The sequence below is a fragment of the Triturus cristatus genome, chromosome 3_1 (assembly GCF_964204655.1).
Source record: "Triturus cristatus chromosome 3_1, aTriCri1.1, whole genome shotgun sequence".
NCBI classification, from domain to species: domain Eukaryota; kingdom Metazoa; phylum Chordata; class Amphibia; order Caudata; family Salamandridae; genus Triturus; species Triturus cristatus.
In genome coordinates, this window is record NC_140583.1 from 568,317,054 (window position 1) to 568,335,559 (window position 18,506).

General features: G+C 44.7%; 1 protein-coding gene and 1 long non-coding RNA gene across 3 annotated transcripts in view; one reads left to right on the forward strand and one right to left on the reverse strand.

Annotated features, from left to right (window-relative positions):
• The window catches only part of SLCO3A1 (solute carrier organic anion transporter family member 3A1), an 856,588-nt gene that overhangs the window by 728,359 nt on the left and 109,723 nt on the right, over nt 1–18,506 (forward strand). The gene's annotated exons all lie outside the window — the stretch shown is intronic.
• Nucleotides 5,202–18,506, reverse strand: part of LOC146860569 (uncharacterized) — a 103,823-nt gene continuing 90,518 nt past the window's right edge. The window contains exon 5 of the long non-coding RNA XR_014978829.1: nt 5,202–5,350. This is a non-coding gene — a long non-coding RNA (uncharacterized LOC146860569). The remainder of the gene's footprint in view (nt 5,351–18,506) is intronic.

Here is an 18,506-nt window from a genome sequence, read left to right on the forward strand (position 1 = left end):
AGTACCCAAGTACTCATCCAGTGACCTAGGCCTTAGTGTTTGGACTGCTTCAAACCCTTATCCTCTATGTATGCAGTCCTCTAACCACCTACACAATTGTCTTTCACACCTTCAATTCCCTAGTCAGTATCCGTTCACTTCCAGCAAACACCCTGTCACTGCCGTTGCACTCCTCTAGTGACCCATTCAGCATCATGTACTAATCCATTCACAGCGCCAAATCCTAATAAATTCACCCAGGCACTATCCTTGCAGTACTCTAATCATTCAGTCAGTACCCAAGTACTCATCCAGTGACCCAGGCCTTAGTATTTGGACTGCTTCAAACCCTTATCCTCTATGTATGCAGTCCTCTAACCACCTACACAATTGTCTTTCACACCTTCAATTCCCTAGTCAGTATCCATACACTTCCAGGAAATACCCTGTGACTCTCTTTGCAGTCCTCTAGTGACCCATTCAGCACCATGTACTAATCCATTCACTGTGCTAAAACCCAAACATTTATAAATTCACCAAGATACTATCTTTGCAGTACTCTAATCATTGAGTCAGTGCCTAAGTATTCATACACTGAGCCAGGCCTTAGCACATGGACTGCTTCAAACCCCTATGCACTATGCATGCAGTCTTCTAACCACCTAGACGCTTGTCTTTCACACTTTCGATTTCCTAGTCATTATCCATACAGTCCAGCACTTGTCACTGCCTTTGCACTCCTCTAGTGACCCATTCAGTACCAAGTACTAATCTATTCTCTGTGCGAAAAGCCTAGCACTTATAAATTCACCTAGGCACTCTCCTTGCTGTACGATAATCATTCAGTCAGTACCCAAGTAGTCATGCAGTGAGCCAGGCCTTAGCACATGGACTGCTTTAAATGCCTATGCAGTATGGATGCAGTCCTCTAATCACCTACACAGTTGTGTTTCACACCTTCTATTCCCCAGTTAGTATTCATACTCTTTTAGCAAACACCCTGTGAGTCAACAAGTGTGTCTCCTTATACTACTGTAATCATTTAGCCAGTTAGCATGTAGTGTTTTAGTGAGGTAGGCTTTAGGGCATGAACTGCTTCAAAGTAGTATGCACTATGCATGTCGTGTTTCAATGATCGTCACACTTGTGGTTCAGGGCTACAGTTTCATAGCCAGTTTTTATATAAAATGTGTTTGTACAGTAATGGAATAGTATAAATTTGAAAGTTATTAATATACATTTATTTGTGATTCTTTTTTACAGATACAGAACAGGAGTGTTTCTCATCTGTTTGCACTCTTCTCGTGCAAGATTGTTTGGATGAAGGGTCCTTAGGTGTTTCATCATACTTGCTGTGCCGCATGAGTATTTTTTGTTAGGATCTCCTCGTAACAGAACTCTTTGGCAAATCTTGCGAGTGACGAAGGTGGCATTGGTCTTTGTTTGCTCCTTGGAAAAAGTAAAAAACTTCCTCACCACTGAAGAAAAACGTTGTTTGTGTGGTGCCTTCTGCAAAACATTTTCTTCAGATTCAGTAAATATTTGAATGCGGCAACATTTCCAGTTTTTGTAAGGTAAACTTAAAAAAAAAATTGTTAGCTGTATGCATTTTATATATCTGTGATTTGTTTCTTGTGGTATTTTGTTGAGAATACCATGTTGTTGTTTTTTTAACAATCTTTCTTATTTTCCAGGTCTTTCGTCGACATCCATTGTCCCCACAGTAGTGTTCCGCATTGTTGTTTTTTTTTATTGTTGTTACATTTTGTTTATTAGTTTATTGTTCATATATATGTTAATAAAAAAATAAAGTTTGAAAATAGTTTTTCGTTTATATATTTATTATTATAAAAAATAAAGTTTGCAAGAAAAATTAATAACGTTTTTGGTTGTTCTCTTAACTGCTGTGTGACTCTTTCTTTTTCTTATTACTGTTATTTGATGGAGTCCACCATGATGTTAAATTTTGGGGGACTTATCGCTGGTATACTGGTTATATCTGCAGTTTGCACTAACTTCTGAATAGTGTGTTAGATTTATCTCAACTTTACTTCTGTTAAAGTGCTGATAATGAAATGGAGAGTAGCCGTTCCCGTGCAAAAAGACACGAGGTGCACCTTTCCGATTTATTCTAAATACTAAAATCCTGTATTGAATTGCATTGAGGTATTGGCTGCAGTTACAGTGTACACACAAAATCTATTAAGAAATCTCATTGTAGTTATATTGATTGGGAATAGTGCGTCAGGTGCTGGATCTTGATGAGATACACTGCTCAGTTCGTATATTGTTCTGCACACGAAAAAAATCACATCACAAATTTCACACCAATTGGAATGCGAAACAAATTCCGGCGATAAGACACGTTAGCACCAGGGATTTTACACCTGCTTTCTGCTGGTGTTAAGCAGGACAACTACCTGCACCATGAAAGGGAACACAGCCAAGAGCCACACCAGAACACCCACAGGTACCATAGAGTCAATGAGCATGATACAGGGATACCCATGAGGGACAGAAGACTCATCTCAACAACTCCAGGACCACCAATGCCCCCCAAACCCACGTCTTAGTAAGTGTGTCCCTGTGGTCATTGTCTTAGCATGATAGGCACGAGCCCTGCAACATCACAGTGTGCTGTCACCTCAGCGTTGGCAGTGAGCCTGGATGTGTAGCTACACACGCATCCTCCTGTATACACAACTGGCGTGTGCTGGTCTGGGGTTCACAGGTCAGTGCAGGGGTGTGCCTATCCGGCAAGGGGAACGGGGTGTCTCGGACATGTCCGTGTACAGGAAGTGCGGTAAGTGTGTCTCTGTGTTCTGGTGTGGCCTGCTACAAGAGCCGCAGCAGTTGATGTTGTAAACTGGCATGCACCACCTCCAAACGGCACTGTGATGTTGTAGTTGGAATGTAGCAGGACATGCACAAATAGGCATTACAATGGTGTGCTGTACGAGTGCACGAGATACAACAGCGCACCGTACAAAAGTGTGGGGGCTCGTGGGAGGGAGGTGCAGCCGTTTGGCAACATAACACACAGTGAACTCGACCATGTGCTACATGCTGGGCATCTCATCCATGATGACCACGGTCGCAGACATCCCACAACACCAACGACTGGCCTTTGTACACATCCTGTATGAATGCAGCGTGGTTTTCACTTCTATACTCGTTCAGTGGTGTGATGTTGGCGGGTTGTGTGACTTGTGCTGCTTGTTGGTGTGTTTCATTTTGGCCATTGTTAGTCTATATGTGTGTTGTACTTAATTGTGCATATGTGCCATTCTGCCCATCTCCCCCCCTCCCCCCACTCACTGCTTCTTCCTCTTCCTACTGCTGTTGTGTCTATAATTTTGTTGCTGCACACATAAATACATGTAAAGAATAAATTAGAATAGTTCCTTGATTCTTTTAGGTTTCAAAACTTCTCTATTGGTTTCTTTTTAATTTTCCATATGAACCGTTTTTTTAATATTGAACAACACATAGAAGTCAGAAGTGCAACGTATTCTATCAACACACTTTCTAGAACAATCTACAACACGTGCAGGTTAAAAGTTCATCAATTTTTTAAAACTTAACGATAATTTTTTGTAACATTTTCTTGAATATTTAACGACACGTGCAGGTTAAAAGTTGACGATTGTTTTAAGTTCGAACAGTGCCTTTCAAATGCAAGTAGCAGGTGTGGTTGATCTGAGCAAATGTTATCCTTTGATATGTACTCCACGTTGAAACTGCTTTTTCTTAACCAACCACAAAGATGCTTTTCCACAAAACTAATGTGCACCCTACTTTAAAAAAAGAATGCTTTTCATGATATCTTCAGAGATAAGTTATAGATAGGAATTAGTATTTAAAAAACCTTTGAAATTCACTGAAAAAACCATAAGTTTCAGGGGCGTTATAGTTAGGAATTGGCATTTAAAAAACCTTAGAAATTCACTGAAAAAACCAAAGGTTTCAGGGGCGTTATAGTTAGCTGGACATTTCCCTCGTACAAAACCCTAGAAATTCCCCTATTATAGTTAGTTCAGCTAACTATAACTCGCGCCCCCGCAATGCACTGCTGATGACGTCACATATTACATCACTCATGACATGGTCAGTGACATGCTGTCTGAGAAGGTACATTGGTCCTGCTTATCTTCATCCAGGCTACCCAGAGTGACTCCGAGGGTCAGTTGACCAACTGCCTGTGTGAGCTACAGGTACACAACAAGCTTCAGAGGCCTCCCTGCAAATGCCCAGCTGGTCTGCTGCAACTGGACCTGGTTGGACCTGCAACTTACTAGACCTGCCTGAGATCTGCTGCTAGCCTCTGCTGGAATGAGTTCCTGACCCCTAAGTCGTGCAACCCCAGTTTCTAGGATGTGGGCTTGAATCAGAGGGAGCTCTTCTTTGCCTAACTTAAGGTTCAATTAAATCTGTTGGGAAGCGACACAAAGCTAAGCAAAGCCTCACTGCACAACTGACAGCTTTATCAGAACCATCGCCAATGGATGCAAAGCCTCGCTGCACAGCTGAGAGCGTCATCAGAACTGAAGCTGAATAATGCCAAGCCACAAAAAACCGCACTACACAGCTGAAAGCTTCATCAGAATTGATGCAGAGCAAAACAAAGCCCTACAAAGCATCACCACACATCCTCGCACCAAGGATCTAATGTACAAGTCCCAGCAAGCCACACTTGGTCCTGTGCTCATCTTGTGCCTGGCCTGCACTCCATCATAGTCAGCCTGATCTTGTGACTTTGTCCTGGTCCAGGGCAACCAGATACCCCCAGTTGACGCTCTCTACTTCTTACCACAATTTTTACTTAAAACTGTCAAATTCAATATGTCCGGTTCTACTGATTGGATTTATGCTGTTCTGGTATCATGTTATTTATTAAAAGTGACTCAAATTTTCTAAATTGGTTTCAGATTTCTCTTTTGTTGTGCTTTCACTTCATTACTGTTTGTGTGCTGCATATATACTTTACACAGTGCCTTAACGTTAAACCTGACTGCTTTTATGCCAAGCTACTATGGGGTTAAGCACAGGTCAATTTGGTGGGCAAAGATTGTGGTTGTTGCCTGAGTGGGGGTTCTACCCCCCTTAAGCAATAACACAATTTCTTACAAAACGTGAGTTATGGTTCTCTCTCACACGTGGCATATTACTCTAATTCAATCCAGTTATGTTTACCAACACACACAACACACACCATACCTTGTGGCTTTTTTAAATTTTAAGTTGCCCTTTTTGTGAGATGCACTCGCAGGGCGGTTCCGCTGGTAACACACAAGTGCCTCCTGCATGGACACGCTCCTCCTGGTATTCTGCCAATGTGTTTCGGGCTCACGCCCTTCTTCCTGGGCAGTTCCTACAAAGAATGGCAAGCAGAGACCACCAGTTACATCCCCTCATATTTAATAACACATTGCGCTATGGTGAGTATTTTCACATTAATTCCTGTTACTGATAGTCGTATTCCCACCCATGTGGGTTGCTGCCATCTGTTGTATTGCAAAACAAAGTTCTTAAAGGCACCATAACGTGTCCCACACAGTCACACTTGCAAAAAGTCCAGCGTCACCCCGCTCCGCTGACCCAATAAACAGCTACGGACCCACCAGGGTAACATGGCGGTGCAATCTCGTTGCCCGGGCAGGACCACTAAATGCCAAAATTTTAAGTTGCCCTTTCGTGAGATGCACTCGCAGGGTGGTTCCGCAGGTAACACACAAGTGCCTCCTGCATGGACACGCACCTCCTGGTATTCTGCCAACGCATTGCGCTAAGGTGAGTATTTTCGCATTGACTCCTGGGACTCGTAGTCATATTCCTACCCACGTGGGTTGCTGCCATTGGTTGTATTGCAAAACAAAGTTCTTAAAGGCACCATAACGTGTCCCACACAGTCACACTTGAAAATAGTCCAGCTCCACTGACCACTGCCCCAATAAACAGCTAGAGACCCACCAGGGTAACGTGGCGGTGTAATCTCGTGGCCCAGGCAGGACCACTAAATACCAAAATTTAAAGTTGCCCTTTCATGAGATGCACTGGCAGGGCAGTTCTGCTGGTAACACACAAGTGCCTCCTGCATTGAAACGCACCTCCTGGTATTACCAGCGGAACCGCCCTGTGAGTGCATCTCACGAAAGGGCAACTTTGAATTTTGATATATATATATATATGACCCTGTAGAAGGCTCAAGCCAAAACACGTAGGTCATCTTTCTTTGTATGCACCTCTGCACTTTGCTGTACATGGCCCTGTGACAAATGGAGGCTTATTCAACAAAAAAATAATAAATTACCTCGTCGCAAAGGATTGTGTCGTGCCGTTCTTCTGCTCACCCTCTGGACGTGTGGTGAATTGGAGGGCATTTCTGCATGAAGGCTGAGAGGATATATATATATATATATATATATATAATCCCCAGATTCCGTAGAACAGCTTCAAAGCAGACACGGACCAGGAGGATATATATATATATAATATACACTTCCACCAATACTGCCACGATAACCGTAGCAGGGTTAGTGGAAGTAGATGTAATGCTGATTCGCCCACATCGAGTGGAAGAACAGAAATTGGAAACAATCAACACGCTGACTATAATGTAAGCAGGTAATGTCGGGTGCTGCAGTTGAGTGTCCCGTCTGGTTAGGGTCAGAGGGCTCTAAAATGGAATTTACTCCCACAGCGCCTAACTATGCCTGCACCCATTTCAAATCTCTCCCAGAGTAGATCCACTGCTTGCCAGAACTAACAAGCAGCCTATGTACCACATCGCTGTTTGTGAATGGAATTTCAGGTGGTGAACACAAAAAGACTTAATTTCAGTAGTGCCTTGGCTACGTTTAAACATATTTGAAGAAATATCTCTCATAGATAACAACAGGCACTGATATCGTGTGAAACGCATTGGTATTTGTCCACTGATCTTCTTGAAATGAGTGATTCGGAAAAGCCACTTTGCCTACTCAATAAAAATGTAGATATTGAGGACACTGTGAGTAAAATGGTTCAGTAATCCCGGACGGAATTATCGATTAAACAGAACCTATCATTGTTGGATAAATTAGCAACGCGAAAGTTGGGTAAATGGTGGGAAATTACCTCGTTAGCAAAATATATAGACGCTGGCCGGGTGCCTTGGGGCCTACGTAATTTTATTATACCCACCTATGAAAATCCAAATCCAGAATTGTTGAAAGAATGGGCTAAGTTTAGGGCCAAGACATGCAAAGGTATGATGGAACTTTTTATCAAATAAGCCAAAATTGATTTAGAAACAAATAGGAAAGATCTGTTGAATCTACGAGAACAAATAGACCAACACAAAGAAGAAAGTGGTGTTGTCAATTTGTTTAACGGCTTTAAAAGGAAGACTTCATTTCTATGAGGAAGCCATAAAGGCCGAAAAGCAATGCAAATTTATACGAGACAACAGTGATTATGCTGAAGGAAGAATCATAACCCTTCTTAAAAGCTTTGATTCGGTTCAAAGAGATTTAAAAATAACAAAACAGCAACGAAAAACAGGAACTTTTGTCAACTGGATCTAGCTCCAGTATAAGTTCTGAAATCAATGAACAATTTGTATTGACCCCTTTAGGAATTCACCCTATAATTTTGTTTCAGTACTTTCAACTTGTAAAACAGAAACAAGACACATTTATCATGCTAAAAGCCCAAAGGAAGAAGAAGAGAAAGGGGCGGAAAGAAAATAGAGAAAGTACCTGGGGTCCTATCATAGATAGGGCTAATTTATCCTGTTTGTGCCATAGCGCACCTTTATACAGGAACGATTTGCTCTATTATGTAGAATGCTCCCAGGGCAGCACATACAAGAGACATAAGGAGCAGCTGTTTGAAAGCATGAGCACCTGCTGCACGCCAGTTTTGCAAATATTTTGCTAGTCTGGTGGGAGCAAGAGGGTGTCTGGATGGGTACAAATGAGAAATACACCACACATATCCAAATTTGGATCAGATATATCAGTGACCTTTTTTTAATTTGTGATAGAGACATCAAGTTAGCTTCAGAGTTCATTAACATTTTGGAATGTAAGGATTTGAACCTTAAATTCACTTATAAGATGAGCAGAGACTACAGTGAGTATTTGGACATAACTTTGCATGTGGAAAACAACACTTTAGTAACCTCACCACACCGAAAGGAAACAGCTGAGAATAGTGTTCTTCATGCTGGAAGTTACTATCCCAATTCACTCAAATAGAGTATCCCCTATGGTGAACTCCTTAGGGCATGCCAAAATTGCAGCACTGAGAGCGAATTTAAAATGTCAAGTCAAGTCAAAAAGGCTTTATTTCGATAAAAACATATCATAAAAGCTGAATATAAATAGATTTTCCATTTTTTAAAAACATTTACAAGAATCACTAGATTTCATCAATTTTCAACAAAGAAATAAATACATTCTGTACAAGTTAAAAGCAATTAGCAATTTAACAATAAAAAGGAATTAAACATTAATTTTAAGCCTTTTGCTACGTAAATACCAGGCCCATGATAAAAATTTAGATAAACCACAGACATAAAGTGGGCGTGAATCTGACGTTAGGATACGCAGGGCCTCAATGTGTGACCTAGTGCCTAAAAGCCGACACAATGCTTTGAGCCACTTTTTCCTGGGTTTTACATATTCCGGGCATTGGAACAAGAAATGCGCTAGGGTCTCGGTGCAAGTTGTACAAAAAGGGCAAAAGGCAGTTGTCTGTGCCGGGATTTTCCACCGTGCTGTAAATGCTCTTAGTGGGAGAGTCCCAACTCTAAACTGAAAATAGAGTGCTCTATCGAACGGTTTTTAAATAATGTCCAGATACAGTTCCCGAATGGGTAAGTCCTTGAACTTCAGGAAGTCCTCCGTTAATTTTCCCAGGGACTGATCAGCATATGTTCGGGACATAACCCAATTCCAGTATAGAGACTTTAGAGTTGCCTTTGGTGGAGATGATCTATTGTCCCATGCTTCACTTAGTCCAAGAGCAATAAGTAAAGCTTTAACATCTCTCAACCACTTTATTTTGTGCCATCCTGATGATGCCATTATTTCGGACAGTCCTTTTGCGTATTTGGCGAGTTCTGGGACTCGCCACAACCGGGCCCATAAGAGCAATGGCCGGAGTTTTGCAAGATCAGCTATAGAACGACAGCCTAAATCAAACATCAACGGTAAAGTTGGCGTACCCTGAGGGAGCAACATCAATGACCTACAAAATTTGTTTTCCGATTTGGAAAGTTCATCTATATTTTGGGTACCCCATAGTTCAGCTCCATATAGAGCTGAACTAACTCCTCTTGCTTTATAGATGTCTACAATCGGGGCTATCGGTCTTATTGTGCAGAGACGCTGTTCCTTTAGTAGGGCCCCTGTGACCCTCTTATGATTTAGAAGCATTTTGGATAAGTGGGAGGTCCATTGCATTGTTTGCGAGATGCGTATTCCTAAGTAATCAAATACCCTCTCCCTACCTAAGGGTACTGAATTCAGGACAGGGGGTCGGGCGAGTTTTTTTGGGGGGTTCATCACCAAATATTTGGTTTTGTCAGTATTAATGACCAATCCCCGCTCCAAGCAAAAGGTCTGAAAGTTGTTAAGGAGCTTCTGAAGGCCCATTGGGGATTTGGATAACAACAGCGTGTCATCCGCAAAGAGGAGAGTTGGAACACGCTCGCCCGCCAGGGATGGTTCGTCTGAAGGGTCTTTTAACAAATGCTCAACCACACCGTTGACATATAGAGAAAAAAGGGTGGGAGCAAGAACACATCCCTGACGGACCCCTCTATTCACCGGGATTTTGTTTGTTTTCTCGCCCTGTGTACCCCATCTAATTTGGGCAAAATTACCATCGTGGAGCCTCATCAACATTGAAAGAATATAGCGTGGGAGGCCCATTTTATAGAGGACCTCCCATAGGATCTCCCTAGGCACAAGGTCAAAGGCAGTCTTTAAGTCAATAAAAGCGAGATAAAGACTGCCTTTGCCTATAACCACGACCTTCCAATAGATCAGCATTAATCTAAATACTTGCTCAATTGTTCCCGTGCCTGTTCTGAACCCCGCTTGGTAATTGGAGAGGATATCATTGTCTTCAATCCATTGTTGGATCCTCCCCAATAGGACCTTCCCGACTACCTTCTGGGTTGTATCCAATAAGCTTATAGGGCGGTAGTTAGAAGGCTCGTCCCTTATACCCTTTTTAAAAATAGGGACTACCTCCGCGCCCTTCCATGATTCCGGGACTGCCGCACCTTTATGGATGGCAACAAGCAGGGAATGTATAAGCTTCCCCCACGTTGGAATATCATAGCGGAGAAAGTCGCCAGGAATACCGTCACGCCCTGCCGCTTTTTGGGGCAAGATAGTTTTAATAGCAGACTCTACTTCTTTAGTTGTATAATCGGGCTCGGTCATATCACCCTCCAAATCAGAGTAGTCAAATGGTGCTCCAATGCTAGACCCCTGTGGGCAAGTATACAGTTGGGAGAAATGGGTAAACCATGCTTGTCCAGTAATACTGCATGTGATATGGTTACTATCAGGTCTATTCCTAGCTCTGATAGTATCCCAAAAAAGTCTAGGATCCTTAGCAGAGCTAGCCTTCTTCAGGGTATACCAGTACTCATCCTCCCAATCCTTTTTGGCACTAGCTATCACCCGTTTGTAATTCGTCCTATTGGACTGTATTAGGGATTGTGTTTTACCCTTAATTGCTTTAATTAATGCTGTTTTTGCCTGCCTACATGCAGGGGTAAACCAATCGTGGGTGCCCTTCAGCTGTGGATTTGTTATGGCTTTGCCCCGGGGCACTTGTTTAAAGAAAATCTCCCCTATAGTTTTGATTGCTTCTTCAAAGATTAGGGTTACCCTACCTATTGCAAGGGGACTTTGAGAAATAGCATCAAGCTCTGTTTGAGAGGTCAACAAGGTCTGGTCTATAAGATTGAGTTTGGTTTCGTCTAAAGCTATTTTGTTTCACTTTAGACGCCGCCCACAATTGGATAGTAAAACTTTAGGGGCAGGCTTATGACTCAATCCATTTGTCTTACTGAGCCATAGATCATTAAGGGTTAGAGACAGCGGGTTATGATCACTCTCAATAGTAGATAGGACCGTCATATCCTGAACCGAGTTCCAAAGTGAGAAATCCAGTAGGATATAATCGATCCGTGAGGAGCAATTCACCCTATTGTAGGTGTCTGCACCCATTGAGTCTGAGACAGTGCGGCCATTTACAGCTCTCAATCCGAACTCCATAGTCAACGCGTTTAGTTGTATCACCCTTTGGGACCACTTTTTAATTGGTTTAATGGTTAATGGTGGTATGCCTCTTTTTAGATCATCTTCCACCAGGTCCAAAATATCTTCGGTCGCAAGGGGCTCAAATGAGCAATTAAAATCTCCCGCGACCAACACCTGAGCCCCATCACTGCCGGCTCTGAGCTCATTTTCGAGGAGAGTTACTGTAGGGGAAATGGAACCATTTTTAGGACCCCTGGCATAAACATTGATTATTTCCAGTGCTCTCCCCCTATTGGGACCTCTCAGTAAAATTCTCATTATATCCGGGCAATTGGTATTTTTTTGCGAGATATTACATCCAAGCGTAACGCTTACCCATATAAGGAGACCCCCGGATGGGCGGCCCTTCCCTGTACTTGAGGGTATTGCGGGCAGAAAGAAGGTAGCATACCCGACTCTGTGGAGGGGCTTCAGACTCCAGGTCTCCTGGAAAATACAGATCTTATGATCTTCTACCAGAGAGTTCCATTCTGGCAGGCCCAACTTCCTATTTATGCCAGCCAAGTTCCAACTAATAATTTTAAGTGGTTCCAGGGTAGGACTAATGCAATTCAATGTTGGATCGGATTGATCTCTAGGGGAGTTAACCACTACATTGGTTTGAATGAGAGTGGGAGTACAATGGGAAGAGGTTTCCAGATCCAGAGTGCTACTTATATCCACTAAATGGGACACCAAAGAGAAGGGATCAATAGGGTTGATTTGTAAATACGAGGGGGACTGATGGATACGTCAAAACCCTAAGTTGTGGTCAAAAAATTCCCCCTTATAGCCATAGGTAGAAGTAGCACAAGGGTGGTGCTCATTCATATGCCTAACCCGAAATCTATTGCCCTGTACTGGCCATGGTATTTGGGAAGCTTGACAGGGATAAAAGAAATCTAAACCAACTACTCTGATTGTGCTGCTAGAGGACTCATTCTGGTGGTTACAGATAAACTTCACGGCCTGAGCATCACGAAAATTGACTATAATACAGTCACCAAGGACCTCCTTGCGTCTGTTGCCTAACCAGCCAACCCTTCTAACAAACAGGACCTTCCCATCTAGCTGTCGAGGGAGAGGACAGGTTTTGTTCAAGTGATAAATAGTTTTATTTTTCAATTCCGAGTATGCTTCAATCTTACCAGATGGCAGCTGAGGGACTCCTACCAATACTACTACATAAGGCATGCTGGCTGAAGGTAGGTCAATATTAGGGGGACTAGACTGTTCATTGTCACCCCTGCCTACACCATTTAACAATTTTGCCCTCACTGCAATTGCATTCTCAGGAGTGGATTTATCACCAGAATTTTGTAAAGATGTGGCAGGACCGACTCTCTCACTTCCCGCAATAGCTCCATTGTTAGGGATATTGAGGGTGGCCTTAGGTTGGGAAGCTTGGTCGGCTCTGAACACCTTATTGGTTTTTGTTGCTAAACTTTTGCTCGTTTTATTTCCTTTTTTCGAGCTTAATGCAGAAGAGTTGTCACTACCCACATTACCCGGGGTAACATTATTATTTTCTAAGATAGCAACAGTATGCATTAGCAATGGATCTTGTGACTTCTGCTCCTGTGAGATAGAACTATTTTTTGCGTGCAATTTAATAAGAGATTTTAAGGAGAAGAAGTTGTCAAGGATATCTTGCTCAAGCTTATCCAACCTAGTAGATAAAGCTTTAAGCCTCTCATTGACCGGAAGTAAAAGAGACTTCATAGTTTTTTCAATACAGTCAATTAGAGGAACCTCTTGAGCACGGCTTAGGGGATGTTTCCGGTTTAAAGCGTCACTCTGGAGTAATGTGGGACTAGTATTAATAGTTTCGTTGTTGGGTTGTACCGGGAGTCTTCCTGCTAGTGCTTCAAGCCTATGTGAGGGTGAGTCTCCAGGAATAACACCACCAGTTTCTGGTATTATAATAGGGTTGTCAGATAAATGACTAACATCAGAATTTTCAAGAGATATCTTGCGCTTCTTGGATTTTTGGTACTTTTTATTTTTTGCATTTCCCCTACCCCCACTAGATCTTTGGTCAAAGGGATTTACCCCATGAGATAACTCAGATCTAAGCCTAGCAGACTGACCTCGGGTAATTACATGAGGCGAGCTCATGATTTGGGCATCCTCTGAGGTCCCAGACAAATTAAGTGACCTTGAACAATTGGTAATTAATTGGGAACCACCTGGAGGGGATGCTGATATGATCGGCGACTGGGATAGCCTTGAGTGGGATGGCAAAGGGGGAGGGTTAGGGGACACATGATTATCCATAGAAGACACAACTACGGTGTCAGGAACCTGACAAGTCATTGGAAGCAATACAAAGGAAGGTAATAGGGTAGAATCCTGAGAATTGGTAGTAAGTAGTGACAGATCAGGATGGGGGAGGGGAGGGACACAACCCATGGGCAATGATAAGCGACGTTCCGTACTTTCAATGGCGTTTGCCACCACGCCAATCGTCTTTTGTAACATACGGTCTATCGCTGTTAAGCTAGGAAGCTGTGGTGTAATCGCATTTTGGTTGTGAGCAAGTAAGGTTTTATGGGTATTACGCTTTCTCATTGTGCAAGTTCTATTAAAGAGTACAAACCTAAAGCGTATTATACAGGATGGTGAACCAGCTAAATAACCATATACATATACACAACAAATAAATTACAATATGATATTAGCCACTCCCCTATCACAATTTGCTATAGCACAGAATATAGGTACTACACCAATGGCCAGAATTTACGAATAGTTAGGCAAACCTTTCAGACTGTCAGAGCTCAAGGGAGTGGGACTCAAAGGGATGGACCAGCCCAGCCTCTTCCGGCCACTAACGGCCACAAACGGTCCCGCCCTTGTCCCGGGCTTCTCCCGGCGCCGACCCGCGCGCGATCCCGCGTCGCGGGGGCTCCCGGCTAATTTATGCGCCTTCGAGCGCGATGTTGCTGACGTGGGCGGGTGTCTCCCGCTAAGGTTGCTGGGATGTGTAGTCTGCTCACTGCGGCCGCGAGGATTCAAACCGCGGCAGCGGCAGAAGAACACCGTAGCTTGCTGGCGTGGGCCCTCCAAGAAACTGCTGCTGGGAGACCAGAACACAGGTAAAACTGTTTGCCCGCTACAGGCAAAAGCGCGCCCTGTCGTTCCCCAGGGGGGGATAACCACTTAACTAAAGAGGTCCCACAGTTCTGTTGCTTTATGATAATGTTGCTCCCCAATGTTCCCAATGGAGCTCCTAGGCAGATTGTATCACTAGGTGAGGCCGGAGTCCAGCTCACAGTTCTATCATATGTCGCTGTTGTTTCCAGCTCCCTCCTGCACACCAACCTGTGTTTCAAGCCGATTTTCTGCTGCTTAAGGGTCTATGCTTGTCAGTTCCTTCACCCTCGCGGGGCCGCACCCGTTTCCAGGCACCGCTCCGGAACCCACCTCGTGTGAACGCCTCTCTCCCTCCGCCTCCCAGGCAGCGCCGTATGCTGCGCACCACTCCCGCCGGCTCCACCCTTCCAAGACCGCCGCTCCCAGCGGCCGAATTCGTCAGGCGATCCTCCGAGTGCGCCGCAGGGGAAGTGGGACAGTTGTTCAGTCGCTCCCTGATTTGCTATCAAAAGGTGGCAGCATGTACTTTGACAGCTTCATCTTTGTGAATAAATACCATCCCAACTTAGGTGTCAGTTGTCTGCATCGGGAAACAGTATGAACAACGGGGGCAGAGCCACTAATTATGGCCGCGCTCCCACGCTCTTTTTGACCCCTGCCTTGCCTCTCCTCCACTCCTGTGCTCCTATAAAGCGCCCACACAACAGCGTGACAAACACGCCACACACAGTGCGCCACACTCCACGTTCCGTCCCCCTCGGTGCTCCTGGTACCTTGTGCCTTGTAGTGCCTTGTAGTGCCTTTTGCCTTGTGGTCGGACCGCTGTGACCGCTGTGGTTCTCTATGCCCCCTGCCGGCTCCCTTGCGGCTCCTCGCTGTCCTGCCCGCGGTTCCTCGTTCTGCCCGTGTCTTCACTGACTGCCTCACGGTCGGAGTTGGGCAGGGCTGAGTGCCGAGGGTTGAGCGTCGGAGTCAGGCTCTGAAAAGCTGTGTGCTGAGAGCCGGCAGCCGGCAACCTCTCTCCTCCGAGGATTCTGCCTCTGTGAATTCTCCTTCCTGCTTCCGGTCAGCAAAAGTCCTGGGTCTGCGCGGTGTCAGGTAAACTGGGGCCACAATTTCCAGGTGGGCACTGGGGTCGGTACTCGTCCCCAGGTAAGTGTGAGTTCTAGGGGATTGTGGTCCGAAAATGTCTTGGCTAGGTAAGTGGACTGACTGATATGTGTAGCAATGGTGTGTGAGCATAAAAATCTATCTATTCTGGTGTGAAGGTGATGGACCGGCGAATTGAAGGAGTATTCTTTGTGAGTAGGGTGCATTAATCTTCAGACATCCGACAGTCCCCATCCATCTAACCATGTTTTTAGGAGGTCCGCTTGCTTGCAGGCACCAGCGCCATGCAGTGGGGGGTGGGACCTGTCTAGGTCTATATCTAGTACTGTATTGCAGTCTCCTCCCAGAATCCAGGGAATCGTATCCCACCCAACAAGGGCTGCACCCAAACGGTGGAAGAATTTGTCCTGTTCAAACTTAGGGGCATATATACAGCCCAGGAGCACGGTTACGCAATCAAGAGTTCCTTTCAATAAGATATATCTACCCTGGTCATCTATGCGATGATCGAGCTCCGCGAATGGGACCCAATGCCGGATCCAGATGGTCACTCCTCTGGCAAACGCTGAGTAATTAGTGGAATATATACTGCCTCGCCATTTTTTCTGGGTCTCTAAAGCCTGAGTCAGTAAGGTGCGACTCCTGGAGGAACACAACATGGGCTTTGCGCCTAAGTAAGTGAGCATGAACACGGTGTCTTTTTTGTACAGCCCCAACCCCTGCACATTCCAAGTCAGCAGATTGTAAGAGCTCCTTGTAGCGAGGAGCCGTTTAACTGTCGCAGACCAGGAGTTCCCCTTTTCCTTAAAAGTAATAATTCTCGGCTCAGCCAACAAACAACGCTGGGCCCAACAAAGATTCCCAACATATAGGTACCACGTAACGGTGCATTTGCTTAGTGGGGGTCACTGCCACCATCCATATCGTGGTTGGTGCAACTGCAGTGTCCTGGTAGCTCAACAGAGCCCGGGGGGGTGTGTAAACATATAATTGCAAAGACAGTACAATCGCCTCATTCAGACATATCTTTACGTTACCTGAGCAGTTCGTACAGAGAACAGCAGCTATAAAGTTCTGCGCTGCATTAGTAGACAAGCTGTATACTACAGAACTGTATAATAATACATCTCCAAGGGGTTTGATTATGTTTAGATTGGCCACTATAAACAAAGGATTGTACAAGGATATCGTTATAACTATAACTTCTGCTATATCACTCTTCCGGCCCCCTCATGGATTGTGGTGGGGGTAAATACAAATCAGTACAAAATATATGTATATCGCCTTAGTTATGCATTCTACGTCTCGGCAGAGAGGTGATATCAACCTCTACACTGGTCTGTGAAGCATTATCAGCCAGGCTGGGTACTTTACAGCAGTAGAAAAAGAATATATCACAGTTATTCAGGGCATTACGATTAGAACAGACATAGGATAGTGAACGGTATCGGTGTGCCAGTTGCTTCTGCTATAGTGCAACTATGGACTCATCGTAAATGTAAATAGTATACGAGGGCAAACCAGATATGATTTGTTGCAGACATCTATATCATGACATAGCGAGTAGGATAACATCACCCCAAAAATAGTAATGACATAATCATCAGGCAACCGAGCCTTAATTATCAATACAGTAATAAACTTTCACAGCGTTTCAGGTGAGTCACCAAAGGGCCGTTAAAAGGATACTGGTGCGCCTGGTGTTCCAGCTGATATGCATACACCTTCTCGACCAAAGTTTGAACATTTGTGTTAGCGAGATACATCAATTATCTACTAACTCGTCCCCAGTCTGAGGTGTCACCGAGCGGAACAGAGTGAGGCTGTGGTCAGAGTCTGACTTGATGGTGCTTTCCTCCGAATCAGTCAGGATCTTGGGGATGCTATCCTGAAAAGATCTGGCCACGGCCAGTGCCTCTGCCCTGCCGGCCATCTGCTGATCGTGAGTCAGACCAATGGCAGTGTTACTCTGTTAGGCTCTTGTTAGTACGTCGGGCCCATGTCTCGGAGGTTTCACTGGGCCTTGGCGTGCTGAGCCCGATAGTCCGCTCTGGCTCGAGTCTAGGTTCATCACTTCCAGCCATTCCTCTGTGTTGTTTGGGCTATCAAAGAAGTGTGTTTTCCGGTCGTGGATAATCTTTAATCTGGCCGGGAATAGCAACGCATATTTAAGTTGGGCCGCTCGTAGTTTCTTCTTGACTGCTTGACAGGATGATCGTTGGCGTTGTACCTGGAGTGTGTAATCAGGATACATCGAAATTCTTTGATTCTCAAATTGGATTTGTGTTTTTTCTCTTGCTTTTTGTAGTACCATCTCCAGATCCCTGTAGTTTAGTATTTTGACAATCAGGGTTCGTGGGGGTGCCCCTGCATTTGGCGCTCCCGTTGGGATTCGGTGTGCCCGTTCCACACAGAAATATGGTGATAGGCCATCCTGGGTCACATATTCTCGGAACCAGGCTTCTATGAAGTCCACAGCCTTGGTGCCTTCGCTGCGATCTGGAAGGCCTATGACGCGTATGTTATTACGGCGATTCCTGCCCTCCGCGTCTTCGACTCTGTCCTGGAGACCAGTAACTTGTTGTTGTAGTGTTTGAAGCTGTGTAGTATGTTCTGCAATTTGGGGTTCCATATTGGTGAGCGCTTTGTTGTGTTCTTGTACTGTCTCAGACATTTTCCCATGGTCCACTCGGAGAAGGGTGAGGCCAGTCGTGAGAGTTCCGATTTGTTGCTCTATTACCATGCGGGATTCTCAAACTTCTTTTAGGATCAGATCCAGTTTGTCAGGAGTGGTCTCAGCAAAGTCAGAGGCTAAGGCCCCAGGTGACGGGGGTCTGGTGTTAGATTCGGGCCCATTAGCGGGGCCACCTGTGCCAGGGTTGCCATCCAGCACTTTCCCCTTAACTCTTCCCATGTCGGCGGTCCGCTGCTAATGGGGAGGACTGACGCTTGCAGGGTATTAGTAGAGGCGGAACTCCGCCCCGTACGTCGTGGTCTCAGCCGCCTGTATCCTTA